General features: G+C 38.8%; 1 long non-coding RNA gene across 1 annotated transcript; it reads left to right on the top strand.

Moving 5' to 3' along the window:
- Nucleotides 1–6,592: 6,592 nt before the first annotated feature.
- Nucleotides 6,593–13,349, top strand: LOC149461372 (uncharacterized). The gene is made up of 2 exons (XR_016312874.1): nt 6,593–6,729; nt 12,673–13,349. It is a non-coding gene; the product is annotated as an uncharacterized LOC149461372 (long non-coding RNA).
- Nucleotides 13,350–13,724: the final 375 nt, after the last annotated feature.

The raw sequence follows: 13,724 nt of genomic DNA on the forward strand, positions 1-13,724 counted from the left end.
GACCCGGTGATCATGTGATCACTGTGTGATCACATGATCACAATGTAAGTAAAGCTGTTATGAATCAATCTCATTCATAACAGCTCTGCTTCTCCTCCTAGTGAGCTGTGATTGTCCCACAGCTGTCACATGATACATGGGGCCAATCACAGCACCCTGTACCATGTACCATGTGACCAGCTCCAGCCAATCACAGATCATTATCTTTAGTTGTCAAAAACCTAATTTATTCATGACAGTTCATGAATGAGTTAGGTTCATGACAGCAAGCTTTGCATTGCAGGATAAATTATCTTTATTTCTCCCGCAAACCTTTTCTTATCAGCAGTTAGAGCAGTCTTATGACTTCTATCAGTGACAAGCAGAGCACATGTTAAAGCTTGTAGGAGGAGATTTATTTCTCCTCTAGGAGGATGCAGAACCCCTGATCTCTGTCTGGAAAGTACTGATTGGCCCTGTGCTGATCACTTGCACTCTACCATGAAAAAAACCCCTCTCTAGCAATACCCACCAAATTGAGCATGTGCAGTATCTCCACACGATATGTCTTATCAGGAGATAAGAGGGGGACACTGGAAGAAGGGGAGGATCAGAGAAGAAAGGATCAAACAGCCTTATAACACAATGCAGAGGATTAACCCCTTAGGTTCCACAGTGAGTATAACAAACATGCTTTACTGCATATACGGACTGATTTTACTGTTGTGGGTTACTACCACTTTAAGTGGTTAGAGCTCTTATCTTACAAGGAAGGAAGCCTGGGTTCTCTTCCCACTATGGAATATGTATGTTTTCTCATATCTTTAGGGTTTGTTTCTGGTAATAAAAAAAAAAAACCCAAGTTGAATTTGCTCCACTAATATCCAAAGTGGAAATACTGTAAGTATACTCTATGTGACTTCAGCAGACTGCTTACATTGCAAGGTCTAAGGGAAGAGGTTGTTATAAATAGTTATGAGCTGAGTAAAATATGCCAGCATTATACAGTCCCACATCACAATAAAACAGTCAGGCTTAGTGGATGGGGTGTTTTGAACTCTGTATGTAATTCTACCATTACTTGCAAACAGGAATATATAATATGTATAACAGGTGGATAGCAGGCAAATGGCAGTCTTATCCCCAAAGCAGCCAGATTGCCGATTGCAAACACTGGACATGTTCTGTTAAAAGAGCAACTATTGTGAAATAATTTCTTTGAGACCACTCATGTAACATCCATGAATGTGGAACTAAAGGCAAAACTTTGTTTTTCATTTTGAATACAGTCAGGGAGGGTTATACCCGATTTTTGCCAACTGTGTCCCGTAGGGGAGATTTCCCTATATTTACCTTTCCCACAACCATAACAGACTATCACCGGGGTCACAGGGGGATTTCTTCTCTAATTCCTGTGCTGGTGACAAATCAAGAGGTGGTCTAATCCATCTCCACTCTATCCAAAACTAAAAAAAAGTTTTGCCTATAGTTTAATCAGGGGCGGACTGACCATTTGGAAACTTGGGCACTGCCCGAGGGCCCGGGGTCAGTAGGGGGCCCCATGAGATGCCCCTGGTACCTTTTTCATAGGCTTTTTTGAGTTTGGGCAAGGACACAGGGGCCCCATGATCCCCTATTGCCCGGGGGCCCCATGAGTTGTCAGTCCGCCCCTGAGTTTAATAGAGAGTACATAAACTGTGTAAGTAATCCTTTTAACCAACTCCTGCCCACCATAAAAGGAAATGACGGACGGGAGGCGGCTCTCTTGTTCTGGGAGGACGTCATATGATGTCCTCCCACTATAACTGCGGAGGCACACAGCACAGCGATTGGTGGTGAGCTGTATCCCTGGGACACAGCAGATCACTGATCACAGTAAAGAGCAGATGACACGGGCTCTGTCATGTGATCAGCTGTGTCCAATCACAGCTGATCACATGTAAACAAGGAAATGCTGGTTATCGGCAGTCCTTTCCTCACGCTGACATCGCGTAAATGGCATTCCTCAGAGGGGACATGTACACTGATCAGTGCCCTGATAATCAGTGTAGCCTCATCAGTGCCACCTGTCAGTGCCCATCAATGCCACCTGTCAGTGCATATCAGAGCTGCTTTTCAGTGCCAATCAGTGCCAACTATCAGTGCCAATCATCGATGCCTATCAGTTCCAGTCAGCGATGCATATCACTGACTGTCAGTGCCGCCTATCAGTGCCCATCAGTGCTACCTAGCAGTTCCTCCTATCAGTGCCATATATGAGCGCTGCCTTTCAGTGCCCATCAGTGATGCCTCTCAATACCCACAAGTCATTCCTGTCAATGCCCATCGGTGCCACCTACCAGTGCTTCCTCATCAGTGCCGCCTATTAATGCCCACCAGTGCAGCCTATCAGTGCCCATCACTGCAGCCTCATTAGCTAACATCAGTGAAGAAGAAAAATTACTTGTTTACAAAATTAAATACCAGAAACTAAGAAAAAACTTTTTTTTCACAATTTTCAGTCTTTTTAAGTTTGTTTAGCAAAAAAACCCTAGTGGTGATAGAACACCACCAAAAGAAAGCTCTATCTGTCTAAAAATATTATAAAAATTTTGTTTGGGTACAGTGTTGCCTAACCGCGCAACTGTCATTCAAAGTGTGACAGCACTGAAAGCTGAAAATTGGCCTGGGCAGGAAGGGGGTAAAAGTGCCAGGTAAGTAAGTGGTTAAAGTACTTGTTTTAGAAAATTTCTTACATTCAATGTTACATGTCTAACTGCCCCAAAAGTGACTGCAATAATGACAGGAGATACTATTTCTGCAGGGTGGGGGTTAGCTGGTTCACGTTATACTAATGGTTAATGCCAATATTTTTTAAACAGGTAGGAAAAACCATTAGGACTTGTGGCAATGAGATATGAACAAAAGCCTGCTGACAAAGGCCCTCACTGATTCATGGCTGCCACGTAGATTTAGGTTCTTCCAGGTAGGATGAAGGACCATTCAGGGCAGTATATTTTATTTTGGTTTTTGGGTTTGACAAAACTCAAATCTAGGTAGATATAAACAACACAAATTAATTCAGCTCTGTATTTATTAATACATCATTAAAGGCTCTTTTAAAATTGCCAGCAGTGTAAGTACCTGAATTTGATCTGGTATCAACCTCTTCCAATCCCTCTACAGCAGGGCTGGAGTATTAAAGGCAGAAGCAGAACATGGCGCCAATCAGTTCATGTGCTAACAAGAAGCATGTTGATAGGAGGAGACGCATCGCTGTCCAGTCACAGGCTGGTGGTAAGTCCAGGACAACCTGGGCTCAGAGGAAGTTTGGTAAATGACAGCATTAAACAGAGGACATTTATCAGCATAACAAAATTACTGTGGATAAAGCATCTGGATTAAAGGACATTATGAAAGCAAAAGCTGATTTTGTTATTTTATTGGACTATTCATATGTATGCTGTTAATTTAGGCTGGAGATCTGTTTTAATGCACTTTAGCTGTTCTATTTGCCAGGGATGTACTGAATAAAGTTGTTCTGAATTATGGATACCATGAAAAAATATGTAGTGGTAACATAGTTTTTGCTCAATAATTAGCCTACCTTGCAAACAATATCTATTATTTAATATACAGTACTTTCTAGTGCAGTAAATTGAACTTTTTTGGGGTTATCTTTCACTTTCTTGTTTTTGCAGTGGTGTGAGTAGCCCCTATGTTACTGATAAATTAGCACCGATAAAGTGTCTCTACACAGTTAACCTTATTTCCCATAGTACTGAAACACTAAAACACAAATGTCAGTAACTTTTACTACAGTGACATTTTATTAATTAATCAGATTCTTTTGGAAATTGGTTTGTATGGTTGCCAATCTTTGTTATAAAATATAGTGTGATGGTACCTGTTAAGCCTTGAACCTATCTAGACTTTTATTTTATTTTACAACTAAAAAAATTGGTCAAAGCAGTACGTTTTCCTAATTCATAAAGGAGACCTCTACTTTCAAAACAAATCAAATGTCGAATTTTTAACTTCAGGTCTGGTCCTCTTTTCAGTTGGTCAGTAGCAAAATTGAGAGTTTTCATTTCCCCAAAACATTTTTGAAAATTAGTTTCTTTTTTAAGTCTTTATTTATTCGTGGCTTTGCAGATTACAGACATTATACAAAACACATGGTGCGTGAGGCTATGATAACACAATTGCAATAAGCCATTAAGTAGAAAAAATTGATAAAAGAACAAAAGCTGAGTTAAGCAAATTAAAAATAATAAAGAAAAACATTTTACTCGACTTCAGCTGCTGATCCAGAAACAACATTCAGTTAGGCTGAACTGACTCTCTCGTAGTCAAGTGCATAACATAACTTGATTAAGACTAGAATTTGTAACTGGTCTTTTAGTAGTTACGTATTTAACAATAACAAGAATCAGTAAGAGTAATGTAAAAAGGAGAAAACATCTCTGATCTAGTTATGCTGACAGCACGAAGGTTCTAAAGGGTGGGGTAGAGCTTGATCATACTCAAGAATGGGATTAGCCCATTTGAAATTTCAGATGAGGTAGGCTAACAGATAATTAGGAGGGTGGGGTAAGAGAAAAAGTAAATGAGAGAACAAAAAAAGGGGAAAAAGGGGAAAAAGTGGAAAAAGGATAACAAGTAAACCAAAGGGTCACTCTACTTAGGTCCAACACTACTCAAGATCCGTAATCCAAGAGATGCCAATAAGGTGGCATTTCCAGTGGCCGACTCAGATTGGGAAAGGGTCTGCAAGTAGCCATTGGTGCTGCACCTCTCCCTAAAAGTTTCCTCATTGTTGTTTAGAGTGGCAGTCAGTTCCTCCGTGCGGAAGATGTTGATTTTGGAATACCACAGGACCCTAGGCGCAGGTTGTGGCTGCATCCAAAATGATAGAATACAGTCCTTGGCCACATTTATAAGATACATTGTGAGTGATTATTTATATTTCCAGATGAGTCTGTCCATCAAGTGAGGGAGACATGCAGCAGGGTTCCCACTAAGGTCAAGTGATGTCAGTTGTTTGATGGTGGTTATCACCTCCTCCCAAAAGGGCCACAATTTGGGACATTGCTAAAAGATATGAGACATTATGCCCACCGCTTAGTTGCAGCACCAGCAAGTATCTGGAATGCTGTCATCCATTTTGTGCAGCACATAAGGAACACGGTACCATCTTGAGAGAATTTTGTATCCCACTTCTTGGTACTGGGTTGCAATAGGAAGAGCTGGTCAACTTGTTGAGGGGTGACCTGGTTCCCAAAGTCCAATTCGCATTGGTGCATGAATGAAGGGAATGGGTCATCATTGAGCGCAGCCAGGACAGCATACAGCAATGAGAGGATATGCCTGGACAGTTCCCCTTTCCTGCAGAGTGATTCAAACAATGTTAGAGTGCATGGGGAATAGTGAGATCTTTGGAATGCCTTCAGACAGTGTCAGTTTGGGTAGTACTCCAGAAATCTAGAGGGCGGTCTGTAAGCCAGGCAAGGTAAGCTTGAGAGCAAAGCCCACCTTGAGGCCAGATATGTATGAGATGTGATTTCCCTTGTTGGCCTAATCTCCTGTTCTTGTTTGTAAAGTCCGGGGGAAAATCTGGGGTACCGATTTCCGGTGTCATGGAAACAATTAGGGGTTTTTGACAAAAGTTCAACTTATTTAGCTTTGGAATCAAATGGAATATTAAAAGAAGATAAAGGATTAAATTTGGACAAGGTTGCATACTTACAAGTTGATAGTAGGTTAAGCACTAGATATAAACAGAAGATGTATAGTAGGAAACATTTGCAGTTCTGCCTAACAAAATAGTAACAAATTAATATTTGTCTAAATAGATATTTGGCCTGCTTGCTTGCAGTTATTTCATTGCTACTCTCATATCCAGCTGAGAGGCATCTTTTTTTCTGTTATTTCTCTCTGGCAAACAAAGGGAGAGCATTTCATTTACCATACTTGAACATCCTGAAACGTAAGTATATTTTTCTGCTTTCTTTAATTTTTCCTAGCTCACATGGTCCTACAGTATTTTAATTGTAGTAGAATGTTTTAGTAGTTTTTAATGGTGGCAAAACCTGGTTTAGAAACAGATGGAATATTTTAAGAAATCAACAGTATCATTATTTGCCGTGTCAAGTTCCTAAACCCTGTGCAAAAAAATTTAATATTCTGTATCTGACACTGATGTTTTTCTACTCCTCCTAATGCAACCTTCCTTAAGTCTCTTGTTCATGATCTAACCTAGATGACACCAGAAGAGGTGAAGGATGATTGAAGGTGTGTTAACAAAGCCAGCAGTGCTATTACCCCAGTCTACTACTAAAATGCAAGTCTGGATGAAATGTGTCTGCTGGATGTGGTTATGTAGCTTTTGGAGTCGTGCCTACTCCATGGGTTGCTGAATCTTGCTGGGAAAAAACATATCAACTATTTGATGAAAACCAAATCTAAGGTAAGGTGTTTTTGGAAGAAAAAAATATACGTAGATTCAAATTTTCTGATCCCCAACCCCAGAACTACTTTTGGCAAAGGAACCCCTTCAAACTTGGAACTACTTTTAACACAGTATTTTAAACATATACACTTCTTTGCTTTCTTAGAATCTCTTTCAATACATCCGGTGAAGAGAGGAATGATAATACAAAGGCTTGCAAAAAGAATTTGGTTGGAAGCAAGCAAGATGTTTAACTATATGGATGTGTCCCACAGTACCCCAGTATGGGAAATTTTAAATTTCCTCCTTTAGCTTTCCAGGTAGGTGGAAGGGATTGGAAAGGTTTTATGATAATCTTTAACTGTGTTATTATAATTCATTGAAACTTAGGAAACGTCAGACCAGCAAGATTGTCATCCCCTTCATTGACAATGCGAAAGGATATTTTAGTCCAGGAACTGAGAATGAAAACAGAGGGTATAATTTACTAAAGGCAAATAGCCCATTTGCTTTACAACGGAATTTTCCTTTAGGATAGTGAGTGAGGTGAAGCTCTGCTAACCTCCATAATCCAGTAATGTGCAAGCAAAAAATACTTTTTTTTCATTTTCCTTGCATGTTATTATGTATTCTTTGCAAGTGAAGATATCGATAGAACAACCTTAATTTCTCTTCTTTGTACAAGTTACTGCTCAAGGAGCTGCCTTTGGAGGCATATTCAGGTCTCTGTGGCAGCCAACAATAAACTCATCCACTGGTTTATCATTCAAAATGTTTAATGAACTACAGAGTGCTTTTACAAAATGCATATGTAGTGTTTCCAAAATGGTCTGGGGAGGTTTTGGGAAGTATTATGAATAGTACTGGGTATATTGCTTGCTTTATTGCCACTAGACCCGAAGAGCTGTTTTTTCTGGATTTGTGGTGATAAAATAAAGGACCTTTGTTAACACATGACTTTAGTTAACATGACACTACCATTTATTAAACTAATTTCTAAACCTAGAGAATGTACCTAAAATGTCCATGTGGTGCAGTAGTAAGATTGGTGTAAACCTATAGTACATTCATCTTTATCTTAAGGTTTACCATATTTTCAATCCTTGTTTTCTACTCTTATAACTTAACATTACACTTTTTTTGTTGTTCTTCTTACCTAGCCATTTGACAGTGCTTCCCTTGTTGTGGAAGTGGAACTAATGTCCACATACTGGTATGTGGGCTTTAGCCATAATGTGCAATTATGCATAGCACATATTGGCACTCTTACCATGCAAGATGTCTTTCCCTGGGGATACATTGTCTGCGCTCCCTCTCATCACTGTCACCAGGGTTTACTGTTTTTTTCTGGTCTTCTTCTGGATCCAGAGTCTGCAACCATCTTGGTTGGTTGGGCCAGAATGACAAAATGTACACACATGCACACAGGAGTTATGTCTTCTTGGCATTGGACTCATACCCTTAACATCATAGACTAAGGTATATAGACAGTGCAGTGTACACTTCAATAAGTACTAGCAGGTGTGTGTGTGTGGGGGGATTTTATGGCAGAAGATACATACTAACCTTCTAGCTATTTTTGTAAATGACAAGATTAAATGTGCTTTAAAGAACAAACAATTTTTTTTTAAATTTTGCAAAGAGCGGGGAAAGGATAGAACTCTGTCAGATGTTTATAGCTGTCTCTGTATACATTAGGGAGTTGTATGGTCACCTGTCTAGAAGCAAGCCAAATTTCTGCAGTGGGGCTCACATAGTAATAGAAGTATTTTTATTAAATTTGGTAAAATATTGCTGTATATAAGAAAATTAAGTTGTGACTGCTAATCTCATTTCAGATTGCCATTAAAAACCATATCTTTATCGGTATAAATATTGTGTCTAAAATCATAAAGACATGAAGAAAATGCATTTCCCATACATGTAGAGTTTGTTTTCAATTGACAGCACATATACTTATATTTGTCTAACCATTCTTCCACTGAAATACTCACTACCTAATTACAACCCCAAATGTGAACAATGTATATATTCTGTCAGAGCTGACTTTATAAGTAATAATGGCAAAATGATCTGTCTTGTGGGGTACAGGCACAAATCTTAAATAAGTTTCTCAGGCTATGTGGCCCACTTCATCAGAAAGAGGTGGAGTGAAATTATGCAAGTTATAAGTGAGATTTAGTTTATACAGGAATAATATATCATATCATAACTCATACAAAGCTATGAAACAAAATAATAACTTACACGTGTGTTTATGTTGGAAGCATGTTTCAATTCCAGCTCAAATGTCCAGGTAACGCCCAACTCCCAGTCCCAAGAAAGGGAACTGGGTGCCGGTTGATTACAATTGTCAGAAAAAAGGAGCGATAAATATATACTCATATGGCTAAGCTTATCTTCCAGAAATTGAACAGTGCAGAACTGTTGCTTTCTCTTTTTCGTGTTTCCATCATCTAATCCTGGGGTCTTCAAACTCTTCCACTCCTTAACCCCTGAAGTGAAAATTTCAAATTGTTCATTGACCCCCATACTTCTATTATTTGAAAATAATGTAATAAATATTACTTTAAATAATATTACTGTAGTAATAATAATAATTAATAATCCTAATAATAAGTTTCTTGTGAATACTGTTGACACTATTTCTTGGTCTCACCAGTTGCCATTATGGTTGTTAAAATGGTGAATTGTCAATATTTGACATTCTGCATTCGGTTCTATGACACTACTCCAGTCTCTATTGATGTACTTATTGGTTCTACAACAGAGTTTGAAGTGAGTGTACTCACCTAATGACTGCCATAGTGTCTTGTGGACACAGCTGATCACATGACATGGTAAAGGGCCAATCACAGTGCCCTTTTTCCATGTGATGTATCGCATGACACAGCTGATCACAATGTAAATACAGTTGCCGGTTATCAGGCCGGTAATTGGCAACTGTATATACACATCAGGACATCAGTGCAGCCCCAAGGGGACATCAGTGCAGCCCCAACAATATCCATAAGTGCAATCCCAGAAGTGTCCATCGGTGCTGCCAGCCACTGTCCATCAAAGCTGTCAGTGTCCATCAGTGCAGTTCCAACAGTGTCCATCAGTGCATCAGTGCCGCCAGTCAGTGTTCATCAGTGCCACCAGTCATTGTCCATCAGTGCCGCCAGTCAGTGCCATCTATCAGTGACGTTCAGTGCCACCTATCAGTGACGCTTATCAGTGCAGCCTCATCAGTGCCTCCTCGTCAGTGCCCATCAGTGCTGCATATCAGTGCCCATCAGTGCTGCATATAAATTTCCATCAGTGCACATCAGTGAAGGAGACAAATTACCTGTTTGCTAAATTTTATAACAGAAACTAAGAAAATTATTATTTTTTTAAAAATTTGTTTTTTTTTGTTTGTTTATCAAAAAATAAAAAACCCAGTGAGATTAAATACCACCAAAAGAAAGCTCTTTATGTCTCAAAAAATGATAAAAATTTAATTTTGGTACAGTGTTGCATGAACGTGCAATAGTCATTCAAAGTGCAACAGCGCTGAAAGCTTAAAATTGGCCTGGGCAGGAAAGGGGTGAAAGTGCCTGGTAGGCAAGTGGTTAATTGACCAAAATCAACCCTCCAGCAGTTATTGACCAACTAATGACTGCCAGACGTTTACTGACCAAGCCATTTTATCCTTCCTTTAGAACCCTAGTAATCAATATAGATCACTTTGTGGAACTTTGGTCCATTCCAAGAAGTCCCAATCATTCTCTCTACCAATAAAGTTGTGTAAGAATTCCTCCTCGCTGCTCTTCATTGGGCTACACATGAGCATTATTGCAATGGGACAGGCATCCTTATCCCGACATTCTCTATAAGACAGTGCTGTGCAATAATATCAAGAACATCATGCCTATAAAGATAAGCAAAGACAAGAACAAATTACCTTAGCACACAGCTGTTCATCAACAAAGAAAACCCTATAAAAACCTTCAACAGCACTAGACAACAGTAAAAGTAGACTTTAGGTTTTATATCCAACTGAGACCTCTGTTTTTACTGAATGAATGGAGACATGGGTTAATATCTTTTACTGGCAAACGGTTCTGTATACTAGATGAATTTTGATTTCTGCATATAGTTAGTTATAGTGCCCTCCCATTGCACTAATGAAGAAAACGTTGACTTTAAACACACTTTTAGGCAAAGTGATCATTTGAAAGACCTCCTTTGGCTCCCTGGCAGACAGTTAAGGAGAGCTGAGAATTTTGGCCTACAGAAAAGGTAAGCATGTTTTTCGTACACAGCAAAACTGTCAGATGTTAGCTCCGGGCCTTGTAATTAGTTGATGATGGGCATCTTCAGTCTATGGGGCCATTTAGACAGATTTAAGCACTGCATTCATAGTTTATATGATACAGACTAGAGCGCCGAATGCAAACCACAAATATTTCTTGCAAAACCATCAGACTAAAAGTTAACATTACATCACCAATGGGGATACCAAGAGGCAGCTGTATTAGACATAAAGAAATATTACTTGAGAAGCTGAAAACGTTTACTACTCCACTTCCTTCATAAACCTATGACGGTTTCGTTTTATAGTTCATAATACATTGTTGACATCTACTATCCCTTTGAAAGCCTCTAGCAATATTTCATAAAGTTCTTAAACCGAAAATCTGAAACATGTATGATTGTTTTTATTTTACCTGTTTAAGTCAATAGAAACTCTTCACAGATATTTTTGAAGTAATGAGGCCACAGTATATTAAAGCTGAACTTCTGTTTCAGAGAAAAAATACAAAATAAACAGCCCAACACTTTTAAAAATGTTAATTACCATTAGTCTGGCTCCATCCCACATAGAAGGTCTTCTCCTTCCCACAGATAGTGCTCCTGTTCTGGGTGAAATTATACCAGTTTGATTCAACTCGCTTCCTTCGGGCCCCGGCTGCCCTGTACCCAGCCTCACAGGGTGTGTCATCACACTGACTTCGGTCAGTACTACTGCACCGAATGTCGAGTACATATTGTTATGGTGCAAAAGGAATGACTGTAAGAGAATAGGAAAAATGTGGATGTCTCCAGAATGACCAGAATGCGTTTGGAATAAAGAGCATGTCTGCTTTTATTTTTTTTTTATATGTGCAGTGTGCGTATGTGTGTAAGTGGATGGGAGATCTTAATGGAGGGGCAGATCAACTTTACAGTCGAAAGTGTAATTGCACCCAAATGTTTTTCTTTTAATTTTGGATGAAGAGGAGAAGGGCGTGTCAGCTGTGGCTGTCTACTTAGGTGTGTAATTACTTGTTCACTTCCCAGCTATTGGCAGAAAACACTTCCAGGATTAGGTGACAATCCTCTAATGTCAATGGATACTTTGGACTCTTAAATAATTACAATTATTAATATCCAATTGTGTCATTTTAATTCTGATAATAACAAAAACAGATTACTATGTAAATTGTTAGGTTAATCCAGGTAATTCCAGATGAAACATTCTGTTTGCATTACTAATCTTATCTGAAAAGAATTAACTTAATAAACTACATAATGTACTAAAATATATTGTTTATATTTACCATGTATTGTTCAAGATATTTGAAGATTTATGACTGGTATAAAAGCAGTGTATTACTGTTCACCCTATTTGACAGCTGGAAAATAGTATTACATATGTATTTCTAGTAACATAGATACCCATGGAAGCAATCTACAAAAGTCAGTGTCAATGTTTCATGGATTAAAGAACAAAAAAAGCTTTAGCAAAGCTTCAGAACTTCTTAGAGTGTGTAAAAGCTTGCCAACCCCTTCTTGACATTTCATCATAGTAATGGGCCAATAGGAATGTAGGGGGTGGCGGTACAGGGGATAGTAGCAAGCTCTGAAAATACCCATAACAGCCTGGCATTCAGCCATAAAAACAAGATATTAGCGGCTGTTATGGGCACGTGGAACTTTTTTTTTTTTTAAGAAAAAACTATTATTTAAACTAAGCCTAACTACTATTTTTTGGATGGAGTGGTAAAAAGTAAGATTTTGGGTCAGTTTGCATTTTGGGATGAATTGCCATATTTTAAACATTTTAAAATGGCACAACGAGCCTTATGTTGTATTATACTGGAGGAAGGAGGTGGATATTTCCAAATGACCAAAATCTTACGTATGCACTTTGTTTTGAAATTAGGGCAAGTGTTATAATAGTTTCACTTTAATGTGGAACTCTAACCAACCCTCACTTCCCCTTCACTGAATCCAATGTGTACTTTTATTTGCAGTCTTTTGCCTCATCTGAAGATGTCATCAGTCCTTCCTTCTCTTTTTCTGCTTGATGCTGTGCCCCCAAAGGGCATTGTATTTACAGCCTGGGCTCAAAGAAAATGGATTGGATGATGATGGGCATCAATCTACCTGGAAGGGGAGCAGCATCTGAGTTTATAGTATATGATGCTATAATAAAAGGAGAGTAACAAAGAGCAGTAAAAACAAGAGTTCTAATAAAAAATAAATCAAAATGTGTTGATTTTAAATCACAGCAGCTGTTGCACATGCAGAAATTCTTCCCTGGGCTTGAATCTCCTCACCAGTAAACCCTAAAAGCAAAGATCTAGATGTGGATCAGTGACAAACTATCACTCATATGCTACAATTAACCTGCTATTAAGGAACTATGCAGTAACAAATACATCAAACTTGACATTAATGACTGCTCACCACTAGCATAATACCTCTGGTTTGCCAAATACAGCACTCTCCTGCTGTCATTCCCAACTTCCAGATGAAAGAAAGCTACAGTAAGTGATGTCAATGCAGAACAGGGCAAAACACAGGCTTGCGGATAACATCACATACTCAACGAATGGCAGGGTTTTTAATACTTTAATGGCCACCTGGCAGATGAGTGTTGATTCTAGTCCAGAAATCCTTTAATAAACATCCACGCGATGACACCTCATCTGTGAAACATTTGGAGTTTTGTGATAATCCATCCAACTCTTCCATTTAGAAACACAAGTAGCACTGTGCTTCTAAAGTCACACTGTATATATTCTTCTTCTCTTTCCTTGCACACCATGGGACATCTGAAACCTGTAATACCTCTGCAGTTCTTTGGGAATTAGGCTAAGATAATGTCTGATACATTGTGAAGGTCCAGCAGCTATTTACATATGAAGCTGCCCACTGATTTTGAAGTATGAAAAATATTATAGCTGACACCTCTTTGATCATTTGCTCTGTTAAACACAGTCTTCTTTCTCTTCAGCTCATACTGTTATGTGTCAGAATGAAGAATGAAATGAACTAGCACATGCATATTGATGTGGATCCA

The sequence above is a fragment of the Staurois parvus genome, unplaced genomic scaffold, assembly GCF_062004578.1.
Source record: "Staurois parvus isolate SC_StPar_1 unplaced genomic scaffold, SC_StPar_1.0 ptg000204l, whole genome shotgun sequence".
Taxonomy (NCBI): domain Eukaryota; kingdom Metazoa; phylum Chordata; class Amphibia; order Anura; family Ranidae; genus Staurois; species Staurois parvus.